The sequence below is a fragment of the Haliaeetus leucocephalus genome, unplaced genomic scaffold, assembly GCF_000737465.1.
Source record: "Haliaeetus leucocephalus isolate CR32 unplaced genomic scaffold, Haliaeetus_leucocephalus-4.0 Scaffold241, whole genome shotgun sequence".
Taxonomy (NCBI): domain Eukaryota; kingdom Metazoa; phylum Chordata; class Aves; order Accipitriformes; family Accipitridae; genus Haliaeetus; species Haliaeetus leucocephalus.
In genome coordinates this window covers 383226-404692 of record NW_010972677.1, presented here as the reverse complement: position 1 = coordinate 404692, position 21467 = coordinate 383226, and positions in this window count along the sequence as shown.

The window sequence follows — 21467 nt, the reverse complement described above, 5'->3', positions numbered from 1 at the left end:
AATGCTGTGAAGTATTCAGATGGAACATGTTAGAAATGGGGAAAATATGACTTAAGTTACGGAAGCAAGGACTGCTTATACTCTATACTCAAATGAGCTTCATAGTTCCAGAGGATGAACTCCCACCTTTCAGTTTCCTCTCTTCTCCTCTCCCCTTTTAACCCGATGTAGTACCAAAATGATCAAGAAAGAAGAAAGGTCAGATTTTGCAAGCATACTACACAGACAGCTCTGTATTTGTGAGGGTGAAAACAGGTTTGATTTGAATTGGTCAGGAAAAAACATCCCTCTTCTTTTCCTTTGTACTTGTGCTACCTATTATTATTTGATGTTGATTTTTTTCAGCTTTGGGTGCTGTGACAAACCAAGGCTGGGTTCTGACAGACCTGCCTAAATGCCATCTTCCTATAAATCCACTCCACTAGCCCTGACGCTGGTGAGCCAACCCTCATCCTCTCTCATCTTGTGGCAAATGACAGGCGTTGGACTGCAAACAGGGCTGTGGACAGCGAGCCAACCTTTTCTCTGAGAAGCACTGCCAATCCAGCTGAGTGCCCCTTTTCTGGCCGATGGGATGAGAGGGCTGGGGAGCTGGGGACTAATGCAGGGAGAGAGCTAAGCACCCTCACTGTGTTTCCTTGCTCCCTTACTCCATCCACAAGCTGCAGTTTTGAGCTGAGAGCTGGAAAAGGGTAGAGTGAGGATTGATGCTGGAGCCCTGGAGGCTCTTACCGAGCAGAACTACTGCAGTTTCTTCAAACCCCTTTTAAGTGCTGCACTTCTCGAACACCTCCAATCAGGATTGGGCCCCTGACTGCCAATTTGCCCTACACACGCATAGCTAACCTCGCTTATTGCAAATATTGTAAAATTTGTGCAGCTCTTGTATACCCAAGTGGTTTCTGATATCTGTGCAAAGAATTGTTGTTTGGACTCTAAGTGGCTTTATACTCTTTGGGTGTTTTTTTTAACTGGGTATGCATCTCCTCTTGCCCTATATGTTACAGAAGAGAGAAGCTGTGGCAGATGAGCTAGACACCATGCAGAGCACAACTGTCGCTCTCGGGCGGCTCCTTCTGGGATCTGGGTGTGTTGTGTCTCTGCAGACACCTGATCAAGGAGTTCTCACCTCCTTTCCTCATTCCTCCTGGTTTAGATTTTGCACGTGTTTTTATAGAAGTGAATTGCTTGCCAGTACTATGAAGCCAATATTATGGTCTATGCATAACAAAGCTTCTTACTTGTATTAATTGCATATCTGGAAACTTCTCTAAAGTGATGTGTGCTGCGATTTTGCATAAATAGTAGTGGCAACACCCAGAAAAAATGGCTCAGAATTTGGCAATCCTTTTACAATGCTTATAGCTGTCTATTTTTTACCTCATTAGGGAAAAGCAACATTTAGGAGACTCCTACACTCTGTAGCAGAGGAGATGGAATATAAGGTGGTTTAACTTTCATTGTAAGTAATCCTAGATTTTTTATTTTTATTTTTAAACATACAAAGTCAAGTGTTGCCTCCTTGGTAGTTAGTGAGTTGGCTGCTTCAGTCACTTAAGAGTGAGAAGACCACTGTCACTTCTTGAAAGTCTGGTGGGTTAGTCTTAGCAAGAAATCAAAACAGATAAATGAGCTTTCTGACTCAGGGAGGTTTTAAAAGTTCCTCTGACCCTGCTATTGAGAGAATTCTTTCCCGAGGCTGGAAAAAGCCCACTGCAAGGGGCTGGCAGTTTCAAAGCAGTGAAGCTGAACTCCTCACACACAGCTGCTCTTTACAGGCTATTTTGTTTCAGTCTTCCCTCCAGTAAGGTTCAAATTTCATGGTGATTTCAACAAGGCCTTACAAACAGCTGCTGCATTTTAACAGAAAACACTCCTGTTTTCTGACACTGCCGAGCTTTCCCTCAGAGCTACTGAGGGAATGGCTAATTTAAAAAAAACACATGGTGTTTCATCATTATCTCATTTTCCGAATATGATTTTGGGGACCTGTCTGAGCTAATTGAACTTCTCTCTTATGACACTGGGATTGACTGTATTTATAGCAACCTAATTTAATTTTTCACTTCCCCAAATGGATATGCTGTTAATACTAAGTTTAAAGAAGTACTTGGATCTCCCAGCAGGCTCAGTTTTCTGGTCTAGAAGGCTACTGTAGGTGGTATTTAGCCAGCTGCTGGAAGACAGTCTTGTGCTCCCAACAGTTCAGTTGGTCAACTGGCAGTAGTGTTTGCTTTTCTCCTTTCTTAATCAGTTTGTTCCTGTTAAACTGCTCTGGAATTTCAGTCTATTGGCAGAAATGAATGTGTGCTATACAGCTATGGATTTGTGAAGTTAAAAAACAATTTTTAGGTGCTATAATATTTAAATGACAGATTTCTTCTCTTGAGTGTGCTGTGAGTAGCAGAGAAAGTTTTTGTACATCATGATTATGAGCATCCCTTCACCACCCATCCCCCCCTCCCCCCTCCCCAAACCTAGGTGCGGACTTGAGATACCATGTTTGTGTTCTCATGTTTTTCATTGTACCCAACACTTGCCAGTAGGTAAAAGAAAAGCTAAGTAATACTTGGTCAACAGGATTCCCTGTCACAGATCGAAGGCAGTTCAGAAGCTGGTCACAGTATCATCATCTGCATTTTGTTAATGAGTCTTTTAATCTCACTTATGTCACACCTTACCTTTTCAACAACTGGTTACTTTCCAGCTGTGACCTTAGTTTCAGAAAAATAAGTCCTGCTGACATTTGATAATCTCAATCATAAGCCAGGAGATTTTCACAGACTTTTTACAAACTTATAAAAGAACTTTTGAAGTGAGAAAACAAAATAATTCCAGATTGTTCAGTATTTTGGGTGCAAAGAGACAGTTTTTTGTTTTAAAAAAAAATAAAAAATCTTTGCAACTCTTCAGTGTTATCTGTCCTAAAGCAGCAGTCATGCTGGTTTATTCCATTTTCTTGAGTGCTTCCACATTCACAAAGGAGAGTGAAATAGCCATTGTTAATGGTTTAATGGTAGTCACCAAACTCTTGACATTCTTTAGAAATTTTCCCCTAACTCTTCAGCAAGTGGTCCTTAATTCTGGTTCTGTGGCTTTTGAGAGAAATGATGCTGAGTGCTGCAGCCAAACCAAAACATCTGGGTTTTGGCTAGGATTCATACCATGACCAGAGGTAAAGGATCAAGATTCATTACTCACTCATGAGCTCTGTTGTTTAGATGCTTTCCTTGTTGTTCATGAGGAGACTACAGTTTACATCAGTGCAAGGCGGCTTACCCCTGTGGAAGCCCTATTCATTAGGTGACTCCAGTAGCAGGAGCCACGGTGCTTGGCAGGGGAAGCCACTTAAGTCCCACATCTGTGGACAACTGCTGCATCTTCCTGTGAAGATGCAGCTCGGGCCAGAAACACTGCTTATCATCCAGACTAACCAAATCCAGTTATATACTTCATTTGTCTCTACCTGTTGGGCGGACATGGCAGTATGTGTCACACACAGTATTCCTGCAGAGTCCTGACCTTGTCTTTTTTTATAAGCCTAAACCAAAGCCCTTAGTTGCATCAGCCCCTGATCAGGACTGTAAAGCAGCAAGATAAGATTGCATAGGGCCAAGACCCTCTTTATTACTGCTTTGTGCTAAGGACAGGCAGACTCAGCATGTGTTTCCTACTCTAGTTGCATGCTCTGAAGGTATGTAAAGGTTTACCTCTGCACAGGGACCTTCCACTATTTAGTGGTCCTGGAAAAAAAAAAAAAAAGCGTAGTTTATGCTAGAAGACAGTCCCCAAAGCAACTTACTGCTAGCATAGCCAGAAATGAATTATTATTCCAGTGTAATCATGGCCAGAAATATTACTGCCTAGACAGCTTTAGACTTAGGTAGTTATTTGTTTAGGAAGATAGACCAGCATTCAGTAATAATTGCATCTTTTAAAACTGTGATTTTAGCACCTTCTTAAGAAATGTAGTATCTCTGACTTATGCTTCTCAAGGTGCAATATCAGAAGTGCAGTGCTGAGGTGAACTTGCTTTGGTTTTGCCCTCTTCCGCTTCTCTCTCTCCCCCCTCACAAAGGCCGCATGCCTGAAAGCACTCAGTTACCTTTTCCTTCATTATCTCACATAGGAAGCACAAAGGAACAGGAAGACCTGCATAAAGCTTTTGATCTGTGTCTCTTCCAAAGTAAACTGTTTAGGAAATCAAAAGAAACTTATTTTCATCCTAAATGGGATTTCCTTAAATGTAAAGGAAGTTTTTGGTTGAATTCATAAAATTTTGAAAGGAACCTGTCTGGGATACTATATTCTGTATTGGTGTCAGACACTAAAGAGCACAGGTTGAGTGTCTTTGGATATATGTGATGCTGGCTGAGGCTGCCTTTGACATTAATGTATTAGGGGAGAAGAGGCTACAAAACAAACAAGTGCAGTTGTTGCCTGTTGTGTTTGCCATCACTGGATCTTCACATTAATTCTCTGTTGGCATTCTATCTTGCTTTCCAGCTCCTAACGTAATGCTTCACATGCGAAGAGGTAGAGGGCTGCTGTCTACAAGGGAGGCTGCAGTTAAGATTTATTTCACAATATGATACTTAAATGTATTTTGCAATATGATACTTAACATTCTTACTTAATATGTACTTAATATGAACTCCATATTTTCCTTTAGCATTAACTTATTTCAATAAAAACAGTTTTGCAGCAACTCAAGTAGATTTGATTATACTATCTTGGCTTTCAAACACATGTTTGAGAGAGACTCCATTTCTCTGTCAGAGAATACAGTAATTAAGGCAGAACTATTTATTTTCATGTCTAATTTCACTTTATTGCTAAGGCCTGTTTTTTTTCTTTTAGTTTTCTCTTACTGTCCTATCAGCCATTTAACTCCAGGAATCATTGAAGTGACTGGAAGGACAGCTGATCTTTGTTATTTCTGCAACTAATTTTGTTAGCAGACAACAGAAACCTTCCGTTTCAAGAGACCATGCAGGAGGATGTCTGTCTTCTTTATGTGCTTTAGTGCTAAGCAACCCTTCCTCTTGCATTGCTGGTTGTCCTGGATTTGCTTTGGAGAAGAAAAAAATGCACTATCCTCCCTAGCCCTTCCTGTTTTCTTTACTAAACCTCCACTGAAATTTGAAAGATTCAGAAAAACTCCTTGAGATGGATATAGGGTCTCAACTAAAATTCAACCTGTTTAAGAGAATGGGGGCTTAGTATCCGCAACGACAGCAGCAGATGATTCAAATACAGTTTGAATTCAGTTGTTTGGAGGGTGCAGCCAAAGAGGTTGTGGTTGGCTGATCAAATCAGACAATGCTTTTTTTTCTTTACAGGCAGCAGTTTCACTTTTCCACAAAACACCTAAAATAATTAGTTTAAAAAGACAGGATTTTCAAAATTTAGGAGGGTATGCTGTTGTTTAGGGATGCAAACTATTATCCAAGTATTACAATATGTGAAGCATCAGGAAATTTGATAGACACTAATGCATTCTCCAAGCTCTAAAATTAAGCTGGTTATTTATGTACTGGCATATGGATTTAGGAGCTATATGTGGACACTTTTAAGGCCAACATGAAGAAATCAGTATTTCTCCACAAACTCGCTCACCCAGAAATATGTGACCACATAACTGTGTACAAAGGCTAATATTAAGTCCTGCTAACAGCATTAAAAGTTTGAAGTTTATTTAGTGTGTTTAGGAAAATCAAGGTGTACCTTGTACTGCACGAAGCATTTGGTTTATTTATTGACCTCTGTTTTCTCTACAATTATTTTTCACATAGCAACATCCTGCCAATTTATTTTTTTTTTCTGTAGGTGGCAAATAGAAGCTAGACAGATGTTCAGATTTAATGAACTGTGTCCTTTAGTAAAAACTCTTGAGGAAAAAGTGTCCTAAAAAGGAAACTTAACAACTAATATGCCAAAGTAATATTTGCAAGATTTTTATTCCCAGTGAACAGCTAATGCTAACTGGTTTTTGGAGAAAAAATCTGGTCTGTTTTAGTTCTTGCATTTATGAATGCAATGTACATCCCATGCATTGGAGTAGCACATGATCAGTGTCTTCAGAACTGTAGACCTACACTGCAAAGAGTCAGTCTTGGACATGACTGCCAGATGCGCACAAAAAGTTGAGAATTAGCAGGAATACCTCTAAGTTTTTTTGTCAGTTTTGCATGTGCAGTGGAATGTATCCCAATGATGAAGATATGTTTATTGGATGTAAGTGTTTAGGAGGGCACTACTGTGGTGGTGGGCTTTCTTCTCCCACAAAATCACAAGTCTGGTAGAGTGGACATGAGGGAGAAGGGAATGAAAATCTTCAGTTTTGTTGTCAGGCTAAAGACAACTGCACAACTTATTTCCCTTTCACTAACTAGCCTTCACGTTTTAAGATCTTTAGGGGGAGTGAGTTGAGGTGTCCTACTATACCAGTGAACATACAAACATTGAAAAATAGAATTGATAGCTATTATCACATTATGTTGAGGAGAAATGAAAACATCAGTGGTAAATGTGGGCTAAGAGTAGAAAGTAACTTTATGCGTACTTGTGCAAACGTTGGTGTGCTTTAATATTTACGTGGCTAGATTGCTCTGGCCTGAAAATCTGTGTTGTAAGCTAGTGAGAGTCTGAGGTATTCCAGATGCTGTGGACTCCAGCTCCTAAGGAACTGCCAATGCTTTCTGAGTAGTACTGTAGTTCATGCATGAAGCATATGTTAGGAGTCTATAGGCAAAACTTCCTTCTTCTACAACTCTACACCCTAGCTGCCTCTGAAAAGTGTCACGCGCATCATTGCCACAGGTCAGCCAGGAGATTTAATTAACAAACACCTGTGTACGAAAGGAGCCTTGTGGAGACATCTGAGCATTTTAGGATTCTCTGCAGTTGTAGGGGAACCAGATTTTGTGTCTCGGGCAGGGATTCCCAGTTAGTTCTGTGTTACCAATAACTGTGCAAGAGCTAGCTAGCTAGCTAGTTTTGGTACAGATTAGTACTTCTGTGGGAGTATATAAAGTGCTTTGACCTGGCTTCCTAAAGCAGTCAATTGCTCCCTTCTTTTCTCTTGAAAGAGTTAGCTAATTTCAGAAAAAATTAACTGTGGAGTAAAAGAGTAAGACAAAACATTTTTACAAAACTTCTAGGACCTTAGCAGCTAGGGGAAAAGAGGATCTATTGCTGTACTGCTGGTGGAAGGGCTGTGGCATGGCAGCATCCATGCAAGAGCTGGATCCTCAGCCAGGGTCTGGTCCTCTGCCAAGACCAGTTTTGTGGTCCCTGCACTCATGGAAGTGCTTATCTGTGAGTCTCTGTGAATCACATAGAGGGTGTTGAGTGATGTGTTTGGAGAAAGGTGAAGGGGTTTTGTTGTTCTTGTTGGATTGGGTTTTTTTAAAGCAAATGATGATATGAGCCTGACTCGTCTGGAATCCTACACCGTCTTTCTTGCAACAGCAGATGCATTTCAGTCATCTCTTCTAGTCCAATTTGTGACAACCAAGGTAAAACCACATCTCTGAGATCTGTGCAGATCCAGCTACACATGAACAGAAAGGGTGCTGAGGTTTACCAGCATCTATGACAGCTCCAGTTTGATTAAGCTGACATTCAGCAGTCCGTTGTCTCCTGTCAAACAATTGTGCCTGTTCATTTGAAAGACTCAACTATGGTCAGGGACCCTCTTTCTGCACTAACAGCTGCATTAAAACTTGCAAGTATTTGTAAGGGAAGTCCAGAGATCATGAAAGGGTTTCCCAATATTATTCTTGTTGAACTGGCAACACTGCTTTTAATTAGCATGGACTCCCCTCTTTCCTTTTCCAGCTTCATCTGGTGCTACAAGCATTTTTGGTTTGGGCTCTGTTGAATTCCCCAGGGAAGCTTGCAGCTTGTTTGGTCTCTGGCTGCCTTCCCTCAGAGGGAAGCAACTTTGCAAGACTGTAAGGACTGAAGTTCTTGGGCAAAAGTTTCATAGCAAAGAGAGAAATTGCACAAATTGACAGGACTTAAGGAACAAAGAGAAAATACCAAAAATTAAATATACAGGTAAATTAATTCTAGAAATACATTGTTTTCATCTTAATTCTTTCAAATGGGTTGTCTACAATCTTAGCTTTTTACTTAGCTTTCTTAATTTTAGATAGACAGCAGTTTTCAAATGCTTATGGTATTTGGTATCCTTCCAAGTTAGTTGCCATGGCTAAGGAAGTTGCAGTGGATTTGTAGGCAGATCTCAAACCCTGAAACCAACAAAAAATGAAAAGTGAAAGGGAAACTCCATAAATAGCGGCACAAAATTCCAAAGCCTTACTAAAAGGGTTTAGATTTTTTGCACTATCACTTGCTAGGGTCAAAGAGGTTACTTGGGACAAAAGGTATCTTGGGCCAAAGGCTCTATCTCGATATAGGGTAAAAGTGGTACTAATAAAATTGATACACTGACATACCGGCCCTTTAAAAAAACAAAAAGGAAAAAAAAAAAAAAAGCCAGGATCTACCGTAACAAAAGCTTCGGTCATGTGAGAGTTGCGCATTTTCTTGTTTAGCCTGTGTGACCCTGACTGCCAAAGTTAGTTAGGACTTGCAGGCAATGTATCTGAAAGGCTATGTCTTTTTGAAATATGATATGCAAATTCCATGTGCTTAGCAGAGCACTGCCAAGAGCTTGCTGGTAGAAATGCTGGTAGAGCAACAGGTGGCCTATGAGCTTAGGGGTCTGGTCTTCATAAAGACCTCCAAATTGTGCCATAGTTTCATGTGGCAAACTTGGTGGATGAGTTTCCCCCATGCTTTTAAACTTGTATAGACTTAAATGCCTTTGGGAGAGGGTAGGGATAGTCTTGCTGTGTCCAGTGACACACAAAACACAAGACAACCCCATTCTTTGCTAACCAGAATAAACTTATTTTGCCCTATTGTCAATATAGATAATCCAAAATATAGTAATAAAGAAAATAAAACAGAGAAGGTAGCACATACTTTCAAGGATGTGAACGTGGATTGTATCTGGTGATCGCTCCTATTCATTTCAGGAGCTTATTGCTTTGGTATGCTGCTTTCAGTTTAGTGCTCTGGTAGATGTACAACAGCTTGAAGCAGAGTGAATAAGGTAACTGCAAAGATGAACAGATTTGTGTAAACAAATGAACAAATGTATTTTGTGCTCCTCAGATAAAAGCCAGGGAAGTGCTCTGCTGTTACTGAAGGAAAACAAATGAATAATGCATAAGCACCTCCATTAAGTGAAAAAAAAAAAGTACCTTAAGGGAAAAAAATACTCTAAACTGTACTTAACTTAAAAAGATGTATTATACAATTGAAAGGCTCTGGGCTTTTAAACGATGACATAACTGACAGACTGAGGTGGTAACTGTTCTAAGGGGTGAGGAAAAAAATGCTGAACATCTTTGTGTCCCGTGAGCTAGGTTCCCATCTCTTCACTAACAAAATCTGCTTGTATGAGTAGTACTGCCATTTGCTTCCCTTCTTAAAAAAGTTGTTTAACTGCCATCACAAGTGATCTATAGCTAAGAGCAAATGAATTATAATTGCAAGTTTGTATTGTGGGTCTGACTATCTACAGCTACTAGGAGTCTACAATGCCCTGCCTTTCTAACTCAGTCTACCTGGAAGCAAACACTGTTCCACACTGGGTCTGTCGACCAAACTGCAGCATGGGAAGGGGCACACACTCTGTAGGGGGAAGTTGGCCAAATGTGTTTTCAGGGAAATTAGTTTTTTCATTGAGGACAGATTATTTAATGAAGAAGTGTTCTCCTTCATGACTTAGGAAAAGTGAGGGAGACTTCTGCTGAACTGCAGATAAGTATGTGCCTGAAATGTGTCCAACACAAGTATAAACTACCATTATTTGATTTGTAGGAAAATGCTAGTCTTATGCGTGCTGTAAAACAGGGATTGAGCCAGCATCTCCAAGAAAACCCCAGTCCTGTGCCCTTACCAGTATACTGTAGAAGCACTTTGTTTACCAGGAATGCATTTGAAAGGCTTAATTTATTTTTTGTTTTGTCTTTGTTCCCATACAGAACAAAATTAAGTGTTAAAAGCTGATGGCATACTGAACTATTTACCCCTGTCCTCAAGACCTCTGTGGTTAGATGGCTTCGCAGCTCCTGGGGACGGCAGCAGCAAGGTGGCAGTCCCTCTGCACCACCCCTTAATGCTGGGGAGCCACACAACAGCCACTGCTTTGATTTTCTTTTCCTTGATGGCCGTTATTTGCTAGAAGCTGCAATAGTAGTGGACACCCCTTTTGTCTTCCTGGGGAACAAACATGCAGCAAAACACATTCTTTCCTTTGGAAGATGTAACAGGTCATGAAGATCTAGTGTGCAAATACGTAAAATTTTTGCAGGACTTAAGAAACTGTTAATGCTAGCTGAGAAGATGACTTTGTATAGTAACGGACATGTGCTAATCTTACAACAATGAGAGGTGCTTTAGGAAGTTAAATCTTAAAATTATTTATTCTTGACTGATTTATATATGTGTGTGTATATATATGTGTGTGTGTGTGTGTGTGTGTATAAAAATTGAAGTTTGGGTGCACCATTCTCTGTTAATTTTTACTTATTTTCTCTCCACTGGTGTCAGGGAATGGCTGCATTCTCTGTGGTTGTAATATGATAAGACCCACAATTAACCACACTTACACAGGGTGCCACCTATTTGATGTTCTAGTATTGTCCCCCTGGCATTATCTGAGTTTCTCATAAGTTAGTAGCAACCAGTTTAAAACCCACCGGGAGGATTTCTAGCTAGCAAGTGGGCTGCTGCTGCTAAAGCTAACCCTTTACAACTTGTGGAAACAAGAGAGTCCCTTTGAGAGAAGAGTGAAGGAGGAGTTCAGTTCTAGCGCGCTGACAGTAGTTGTGTTAACTAAACTCCCAGCAGAGCTGAGAGTGGATGCTGTTGTCCATTAAGAACTGAACAGACTATTTCAGAGAAACCAGTAAATATTTTCAGAGTTGCAAGGCTGTAGCTACTACAGGTAAAACAGCACTGGGTCTCAGCATCTGACCAAGAGGTGAGATGTAGTATTTCCTCTTTCTGATCCCGCTAACACTAAGGGCTTTGTCCAAATCCTGTTGAAATCTGTTTAAAAGGCTATCATTAATCTAGACTGACTTTGTTTCCAGAGTACTTCGGCAGGGGTGGGGTGGTGGCGGCTTTGGTTTTAATTAATAACCTTTTTAATTTTTCTGTAATTCCATCCCCTCTCCATGCCCTGTTATTGGCATACTGGATATTTTTCCTCTGGTTGTCTTTGTTATAGAACTGATGGGAGCTGGCTGAAGTTAGATGAATATGAATTTTCTGTAGTCCAATGAATTTTGAACTTTCTTGGCTGGGAGGAAGAGTGAGGTGTTGAGTAAAAAAAACATGGCTCCAGATCAGTTGATGTGCCACTGGTACCCAGGCTAGTCTTCTATGTTTTTGTCACTACTTAAAGAAAATACAAATGACATGTGTGTGGAAGTCCAGAAGAAAGCAGGTCATCAACAGTGAAACAGGAGCCATTTTTTGTGTAAGGTTTGAAAGGAGCACCCATATTTTAAAATAAATCTTAGAACTCTGCATGGACCTTTTTCTTCAAACCACAGTGTTCATCTCTTGCCAGTATTTCAAAGAATATTGAAATAATGCAAATCTGACACAGTGGAGAAGTACAACATGTCAACTTATCCCATGTACTTCTTTTAGAGTCTGGTATAGTTGAAAACAGTGATATTCAATAATTTTTCAGCAGCAAATCCCCATGTGATTCTTTTTAAGTGACTGGTTAACGCCTAAATGGTTGCACGTTACAAATTACCTCTGAAATTGTTGAACTTCTTGTGAAAGAAATCACTTCCAGCATTTTACATATCATTAAGTTCTTGCAATGTTTTAAGTGAAAAGTAAACAGCAAGAACACTGCTAGTTTAGCTTTTCCCCTTCATTTAATGTATAACCAAGTATTCTTCTAGCATTTTTGTTTGTATGTCTACTACAAAAATTCCTATATTACGCACCTATGTATACCTATGTATATTCCTATATTATGCCCCAGCATACTCTGGGAATTTAGAGAGACCCCATTTAACTAAGGGGAAATGAGGTTTAAAAAATAATTTTAATGATATTTTAGAACCAGGGCTCTCAAAAGAGTTTGGGTGCCACTCAACTTGTATTTTACATACCTCCTCCTAAGATAGTCAAGCCTTCTAGTGGAATACTTGGACCTAGATTTGGCATCCAAAGCATCTCAAAAAAATAACAGGGAGAATTAACTCATCATACAAAGATGATGTAGTGGGCCAGCTTGTTTTGGGGACCAGCTAGGAAGGATAGTTAGAAGAAAAATGCCCAGATACACAAAGATAGGTAGGTAAATTGGGGTGGGAGGAAAGAATTTAGACATATAACAAGAAGTACTTCTCCCTAGTTGAATGCATCACTCCTTTTGGAGGTAAGCTTTTTCTTGTTACATTTGACTGCCTCTTAAATCACAACTGAAGAGGAGACTCCTTATTTCCTACTTCATCACTGATAGGACAACAGGTACTTAAATCCTATGAGAAACCAGCACTAAAATGGTATTCAATGCCCTTAATCTCTGAGTTTAACAACTCAGTTGTTGTAACTGTTCTGTACATTTTCCTGTCTAAGCAATTTTAACCTTGATAAGACTAAGCTTTCCTATAACCATCACTTGAATAGCATATGGTCTAACTTTAACCAGCTTGCTAGGTTTGGCCCATGTGGTATCGATAGTATAGTAAAAAACAACTTTAACATTGTCTTCTTGTTTTCTTATTGCAATATATGGAACATAACATTCAATAAAAATATAAACACCTCCTTTATTATTAAAGTCAGCACTCTTTAGTAGAATCTTAAGCAGTCACCTCTGTGACATTTTAAGCCAATCTGTTTTCCTAAAGCAACAAAATGTACAGTATGGCACATTCTCTTTGCTGATTCATGTAAATACCTCTATTGTTACTGTGGGGGTGTTTTATATAAAAGTTTCTAATTACAGTACTGACATCTGGAGTTTAGGCATCAGCTTGCGTTAACATAATCTTCACTCAGTATCTAAGACTAACGGAAAAGTGGCCAAAATAATCTGATGGGCTTGATTCTAAAATGGGACATGCCTGACGCCTCTCAGGGCTGCAACACTGCTGTAAGAAGACGATGCTATAAGGGCATTTCAGCGGGCTGGCCAGGTACTGCCAGCTCCAGTCAGGCAGCAGCATCGTGTGTCCAGGCACCATACAAACACCTGCCAGGCAGAAGTCTCTGCTCCAATGATCTTCTGGCTGACTGGATACATTTTGGTAGTGTTCATTTGTGGGATATTACTGTGCTCAAATATAGTGCTTAGAGAGGTAGACAGCAATCTAACTGGGTGTTGGCACAGATTAGTGTTTATTTTCCTCATAAAGCCAAAAGTATTGGTAACCTGTTGTGCTGGAGATGCTGTAAGTGTTTCTGAATGCCAACAGGGCAATGCAGCTATCAGAAAGCAAAAGCACTGAACTTGGTAGGCCAACCTGTGAAGCTGCCCTTCTTCACTGCTGGCTCCTACAGGATTACTCTCCAAAGTGCACAATCATTCCATTATTTCTGGAAAAAAATTATTATTTGTTCATTCTTTCTGTTATAGAAGAACTTTTAAAGCAGTTATCTTTTTGCTTCCTGTTTAAAAAATGCTATAGGCTGCCCCCCCCCATCCCACCTTTCTTTCCCACAAAACCAATGGGGGATAGAAAAAGCCTAGGACTAACTTCACAAGAGAAGCCACCTTGCAGAAATGAAAAACCTTTTTTTCCTATAAGTGTCATTGCTACCCTGCTTTTGGGTTAATTCAAATGTTTTTCCTCAAAAAAAGAAAAAAAGAAGTCTTCTTTTTTGGAAGAGGCACTGAACTCCAAGTATATTTACAGGTGTGGGTGATGTACAACCATCCCTGACGGGTTAGAAATCAAATCTCAAAGAAAATAGTGGTATTTCCTATAGATCACTTTGGATAGATAACTTTATTGTTCTCAGTGACCTCCCTTCCATGGAAAAGTTATCTGGCAGAAATGCCAGGCTTTGCAACAGAAATGAATTTATTTGCTATCAAGATTTTCTGACAGTCATCTTGCAAATTACTGGGAGCAATAATACACATGCAGCTTCAGGGAAGCTTCTGACTTTTAAGTAAATTAAACAGAGCAGTGGGATAGTGCTTCTTCATTCACAAGACAGAAATCACCACATCATTTGCTGGGCTCCTTTGAGCAGCTGCCTTGTACCTAGCCTTGGTGCTCAGCCTATTTATCGTGCGCTCAGCTGAACTGAGCCAAAACTGTTCAAACAACTGTGAAACAACTTGTGAAGCAGCGCAAAGTTTGCTATTCTGTGGCTCCTTGCAGGGCAAATAGTGTGAGTCAAGGCAGGTGGAACTTCATATCCTGAACCATGCATTCAAATGCCACTGGCTGCTATCTGGCCATTTCATACACACGTAAGAGGTGTTTTCGCCACCAACTTAGAAGGTTACAAAAGGCCTCTGCATCTGACAATGTCTTTTTTATATCCACTAAGCAAAGATCAAAGGGGGGCAGGGCAAAGACAGCTTTAAAAAAAAGAGAGACTTTTCCAATCTGCTTGTCATTTAGAAAAAGCTTAATGTATAAATGTCATGGGAACAAGCTGTTCCTACTGAATAAAACCAATACTCTTCTTCATATTTCTTCCTTCTTAATCTTTTTAATGCAGAGGAAAAGGAAGGCAAATGTTAAACAGTTAAAACAGAATATTTTCTATGTAGCAGTCTAGTTGTCTATTTTTTTTTTTGTCTAGTCCTCTTTGAATATGGTGTGCTACAGCTGGAGATCTTGGCTGGGGAAGTAGATGGCAGGGGAAGCTGGCAGGGGAAGTAGATGTTCACATGGGCAAAGTGTGGGCTACAGCCAGATGCCCTCACGCTGTCACCAGACACCAGACCATGTCTACATTGTCTGTAGAGATCGCCCCATGTCTTTTCCGTGGCCGATGTGGACATGGCCTCCAAAGGGCAATTCAGACCTATCCATTGAACACTGTTAGAGAGGCTGCAGGCTGTGCCAGCTGAGGATCAAACCCCCTCTCTGTCCTATTTCTACCTCTCTAAAATCTGTTGCAAAGCTTATTTGGAAAGCCCACCTGCCACTTGCCCATCTCTCTTCTGTTACCCTTCTACTGAAGAGAATACCTGTGATTCTGGAAATGCACATACTTCATGCTGTTGTATTACAGCAATTGCTTCAAATTGAAAATAAATAATATAGCTGACTCACTAAATATGTTTTACAGGCTGAAGACAACAGGGCAGCAAGGCAGGAAATATAACCCTGAATATGGGAGTTCTGGAAAAGCAGTCTGTTTCTTAGGTACGATTTTTATGTTTCTTTTCATGCACTTGATAACTTAAGTATGGCCTAATTTCCTACCACAGCACTTTCAATACCTGATTAGCTTCCTCTGTGTGTAGACTGTAACTAAAAAGTCTGAAAGAACAGAAACCCTTCCAGCTATTCCTGCATTATCTTCCAAAGTAGCTTGGGAAATCATGGGAAAGCTTCTTCTCTCCAGACCTGATCAGCGATGATGTGCTGAGCAGCCAGTAAAAGGCATTACAGCACCTGCTGACCAGATGAACTCAACGGGCACAGACATTTTCTGGCACGTCTGTGGAAACAGCCTGGCAGTGGTGCCAGCTGAGCTGCCTGAAGTCAATACACTCCTCGGAGGGTCCTGAGGCCAGCAACAGGAGGTGCTTTCAAAGCGTGTCGAAACCACAGGTAATGCAACATGTTTGATTCACCATTATTAGTCAAACTGCCTGAAAGCTCTGTTTCAAAGGAAGCTAATGAAGCTAGGTGGCTTGCTAGCACATTTTACGCTTGGGACTGTTCTGAACTTGCATGCTCAGGAGTCAATCTGCTGGTCTTTTGTCTCACTGTCATGCAGCACAAGTGAGACGCTGAACTCTGGCGAACGCAGATATCAAGAAGGAGTAATTGATGTCTCTCCTCACACCATTTTTTCCACCCATCTCATTTTTTCAGGAGTAGACTTTAATGTTTAACCACTTAGCAGCTAAGCTCCTGAATCTCATTGCCCAGCCAGAACACCTTACTAAGGTTTATTCCCCTTGAATCTTGATAACTGGTGCTGGTGGAGTGCTGTCAGTTTCAATCTCCAAAGAGGGCAGCTGTCTGAAAGGGTTCTGCTGCGTGGGACAGCGCTGCCCTGTGCTCGCAGTGGAGCAGCAGACCTTGTGCTTTCCTCACAGCAGTGGCACAGCCTGTCAAAACCAGTAAGGTCTTGTCACGCTTGAGATACGATAGGAAAAGCATTTTTCAGTCCATAAGACCATTTGAGAAATACAGGAACGTAGTGATACAGTGATGCGGGAGGAACAACAGATGGAGTCCTCGTAACCCCCAGGATACATGCTGAGGGGGCTATGACTGCCTTCGGGTTGGGTCTTGCTATCTGTTCTTTCCAGTTACATGCACTGGGCCAGTGGCCTCTCAAGTGCCCCGGGGCACCTTGCCTTTCAGATCAGTACTGGTAGCTCTGTACCAGGGACGCTGACAGGGGCAGACACGGTTCCCAGTGCTCAGCAGCTGCTAGAGGGAAAAATGTAAGAGCAAAGGGTTGAGGGTGGGCAGGAGCAATGGAAGGAGTGTGGGTGGCATGGGCTGTTGAGAGACCTTTTAACCAAAGCACGTGCAGGTGCGTGCATGTGGTAAGTGATGTTTGCAAAAATAAAATCTTGGCGCTCTGATCATTACTGCAATGTTACCTATTGTGCCACAATTATTTGAAACTGCAGGTTAAGTTTAGGAGTGATTCTTAAGACAGATTTCTTGTTCTCCTACACTCATGTCAGGTTCATGTGCTGACCACTGGATGTTTTTAATTTCTCCAGCAGGAATCTAGACTCAGTCACTTTGGAGAGGCAGAGTACTGCCATACTTCATTTTGCACAGATTTGTGCTACTCAGCACATTGCAGAGGTTTTGGGTTTTTGTTTTGTTTATTTTGTTTTTTTTTAAAGAGCAATTCTGAGTGTGCAAAACTGCTCCCGAGGTGTTTTTTTTTTTTTTTTTTTGGCTTTGTTTCATTTTTGCTTGAGACCACTTGAAACCTCATCTCTTGCAATTTTTCTGGAGGCTAGGTGCCTGTCTTTGGAGACAATAATCTAGCACAAGCTCTTTCAGGTTTTCTCCTTATTTGCATTACAGAGTTTGGATTTCTTTGTTTAAAAAATCTTGCTTTATTTCTGTGTGATGAGCAGGCCTCGTACTTCTGTGAAAGCTTGACAACGTCTCCATATAAGGGGATAGATAGTATTAAACACAGTGTGTCCCTCTTGTTCATTGTCAGGAAATATAATTGCACAATCTCTGACTTTTGATATCCATGACTTGCAGACCTGGTGTTAGGCTTCACTTAAACCTCTTCTAAGCTCTGAAGCTGGTAGCTGGTCAATTCACCTACTTTAATGTTTACTTTTAACTTCATTATTATTCCTGATGCCACATGAAGTTTGATCATTTATCTGGACTGCAGATGCTCTTCTGCTCAGAGACATGCTTTGTTGTAACCACCTACCATAACATGCAGCTCCTCTTTAGACTCAAGATATTTGGAAATGCAGGTTCGGCAGGCAACAAGAGGTCAGAATAAGCATAATTTTAAAGTACAACCTTTTAGTCTAACTAAAAGCTTGTTGCTTGCTTCATGTATAATTGAAAACAGTCTAGATTCTCCTAAATATTGGAAGATACTAATGGGTTTAAATGAATCTGAATGCAAGGGAAGTCAGCACAAAGCATTTTATGCTTCACTTCTCCAGCTGATTTGGTTACTTGTCATGTTAGATTGCAACAGGTTCATGTTTGTGCCATGTTTCTTCTTGCACTGCAGATGTGTTGCATATCCTCTGTTATGCAGAAAGGCTTTGCAGTCCTCTGCAGGAGAATCTTCTTCATATAAAAGCCTGAAAATTATTGACCTAATGGAGCTTCAAATGTATCACTGTAATAAAGTCTAATATACAGCAGTATGGTCATGCTAATTCTGGCAACTGCCTCCATTTTAGCTTTCTCAAAGCATGTCTACACACCCTAGCCCAGACTATGCTGCACCTGCTCCATCCATGTGCTGTACTGCCCAGCTGCAAGGAATTCTTGGCAGAGAGTCAAATGCCTGCATGAGGCTTGGTGCTATCCTAAGCCATAAATCTTGAGCAGAGGTGCATAAATTACCAGAACTCTCTCCTGTTTATTGCGATCATCTTGCGCATTAGGCTGCTCATGAGAGATGGGGCTTATTTGCTCAATGCTGTGCTAACTCACTCTATAGTGAGTAAAACCTGTGGTTTCTGGACCAGAATTGATATGCAGATGGTGAGGCACTCAGGTGGGTCAGAGCCATACCTGTGCACACCTGGCTGCAAAGTGTCTCCTAAGAATCTGTTTTTCTTTATTCTCTCAGTCATGGAGAGGGCAAAGATCCTTATAGATACTCCTTACAAGGTCTGGAGAAAAAAGGCTAACAGATATTACAGCTCGGTCTTCTCTGCACTTGTGTTAGCTAATAGGTATAGGACAGGATTCATAAGCCCTGATTGACGGATGTAGGTTAATTTTATTATGCATAAAGTTCCACATACATAAATGGTTGGCTCTGGATGTGTGTAAGTTCCACCTCAGGACTGTACTGATATGGGAGTGCTCTTCCTGGGCTACAGCTAGCTTGTATCTAGGTAGCCAGGAGAGCTGATGGAGGAAATTCATGAATATTTCTACCCGAGCACATCAATATGCTGATGCGGCAGTAGGTTTCTGAAAGTGAGACACAGCAGTGTTAGCACTTTCCTGCCTTCCCCTCTTTATTTGGCTGCTTCTCACCTCTTAATAATTATTTTGAGAGGGGTCGACTAAAAAGGCAAAAGGACTTTAAGGACTTTCTTTTAAAAAAAGAAACAATAGGAGCAACAAAAACTTGGCAGATGGAGAGACAGACTTACTAATCAGAAAATCTTCCTTCCGTAGATAAAACCTACTATGAATTTTTCGTAACTTCTAGTTAGGGGAAAAGAGCTTTCAGACAATTTCCATTTGTAGTACTGATATGGGTAATAAGTTTTATTCTGAATATTAAGACACTCATATTTAAACCATTTATTCTTTTATGCTTAGATATACTTTTAGTGTGCAGTGTATCAATTTGAATGTCCACATATGATCTGACATGGAAAGAGTCTTAGAAACTGAGTGGCAGTAAACCAGTATGCCTATCTTTGACCTCTAATGATGACAGTGATTCAGACCCAGACTGGGGAGCCACAGTTTTTAAATAGCTCACAAGGAAAGGTATGGACTTCCAGAAAGTGTTTAGAGCTCCTAAGCTGGATGCTTAACATTTAGATAGTGAAGCTCTTTCCATATCAGATCCATCTTTATGGAGCAGCAGGAGGTAAAGAAAGGCTGAGTTGAACAAGTCTGTCTGGGAAGATCTGCAGGCTTACAATAGATAACGATTTGCAAGAATTAAGAACTGCAGAGCATTTGCAAGTATAATATCTGTGAATGTATTGTTCTGACCCTGCAGAAACTTTTAAATGTAACTAAAAAATACTATTGAAATCAATGTACTTAGTTTTAAGCATGGTGAATAAGCCTATTTGTGATCTTACATTTCAGTCCTTACAGGCAAGATGTCTTTGCTAAGTGTCATTAAAAATGCAGGGATTAGCAACAAGACTCCAAAGTAACTGATAAATGGAATTGGTATCTGGGATGTAATGAAAAGGAGAAGTCCAATAGCAACCGAAAGCTGAATTTTCCTATTGGCGAGACTAAAGCAAGAGGTGCATGAAGCTTTTGAACTGTAACATAGTAACTATGCCTTATGCTTTGAGAAAGATTCCTTGTCATTTGTAGACAATCTTTCCAAGTAAAATCTACATTCAACCACACAAGCAGTTTCAGAGATGTGTCATAATGCCACTTTTTCCTTTTAGTGAGCTCAAACACTGAACACGGTGAAGGAGCTTAAGTTTTCGAAATAAAAAAACACAGTAATTGAATTTGTGGTACTACAAAACTCAAACAAGGAAAGATTAAAAGGAGTTTTTTTATCAGGAGTAAGAAAATCAAACCCATACTGCTTTGTGCTCTCCTAAACTTAAGTTTATATCTACCTTTTCTTCGACTGCATTCACATGTAGCACTTAAGTGCTTTTCAGAACCAGGTATTTGAAGAAAAGAATCATCAGTACCAAAAATGCAGATAAAATTTTTGTAGTGAACTTTAGAGTAAATTACGAAATTGCAATGGAGTATTCCATGATGTCATCATTTGTTATTTGCTTTAAAAACAAAGAAAGGAATCCAAAAGAATTTGGCAGATTGTTACAGAGCCCTGTAACAATGATGGGGATAATCCTGGTACATTTCACAGCCCTGCTTGCATAAAGCTGATACAAGAATTTAGTAGGTTCAAGCTCCTGAGTCCTACTGTGTAAAAGACATTGAGAGGTCAAAGATTACAGTTGCTCTTTCACATCAGAATAAACCAGCTCAATACTTATAGCTGGATCTTAATTCAAACTTAACTCTGACAGATTGCCAATAATTTTCAGCCTGGAGCTACAGTTCTTTAAAAACCCAGTTGTACAACCCAGATGAGAAAAAAAACATGTCTTACAAATATAAAAAAGATGTAAACAACAAAAGAGCTAGTTCAAGCTGACAGGACAAAAAGGAATGTATTCAAGCTACAGCAAGTGTATTTCACATTCAATGACAGGAAAAATATTCTAAATTAAACACAAAAAATGGGAGAATGGACAAAAGAAAGCTTCAAAAATAGAATTCTGAAACTTGACTATTAATTTCCAATATTATTAATCACTACTTCTAATGCTGCCAACAGTGTAAAGCGGGTGGCCTCACGACCACTCAAAAATCTGATGTAGTTTAGGAGTGGGCTAGCACAGTATTAGCACTATGTAATATCCATCTTTTTCTTTGGAAATGAACTTCATAAAAACAAAAGCAGAACTGCAAATACTGTGCATACTGCTTATTATTTCCAGTCACAAAATACCATAGCCTGGTAAACAAGGCACTCCAAAGGCATGCAACTCTCCTGCTCATCTAGGGGGAAAAAACTGTAAAGTCATCACCTTTCTCAAGGACATAAAAAGTATTGGAGTAACTCTTGACCTTTTTGTAAACAAGCAATGCCTCTGGATTTAACTTACATTCATCAGTTATATATTTTGTAACACCCCCCCCCCCCCCCCCCCCCCCCAAGCAGATCCTTTATTTTAAACAGGCCTAAAGCATATGCTGTTTTTCAGATTATGTATTTGGTTTGGGGAATTTCAG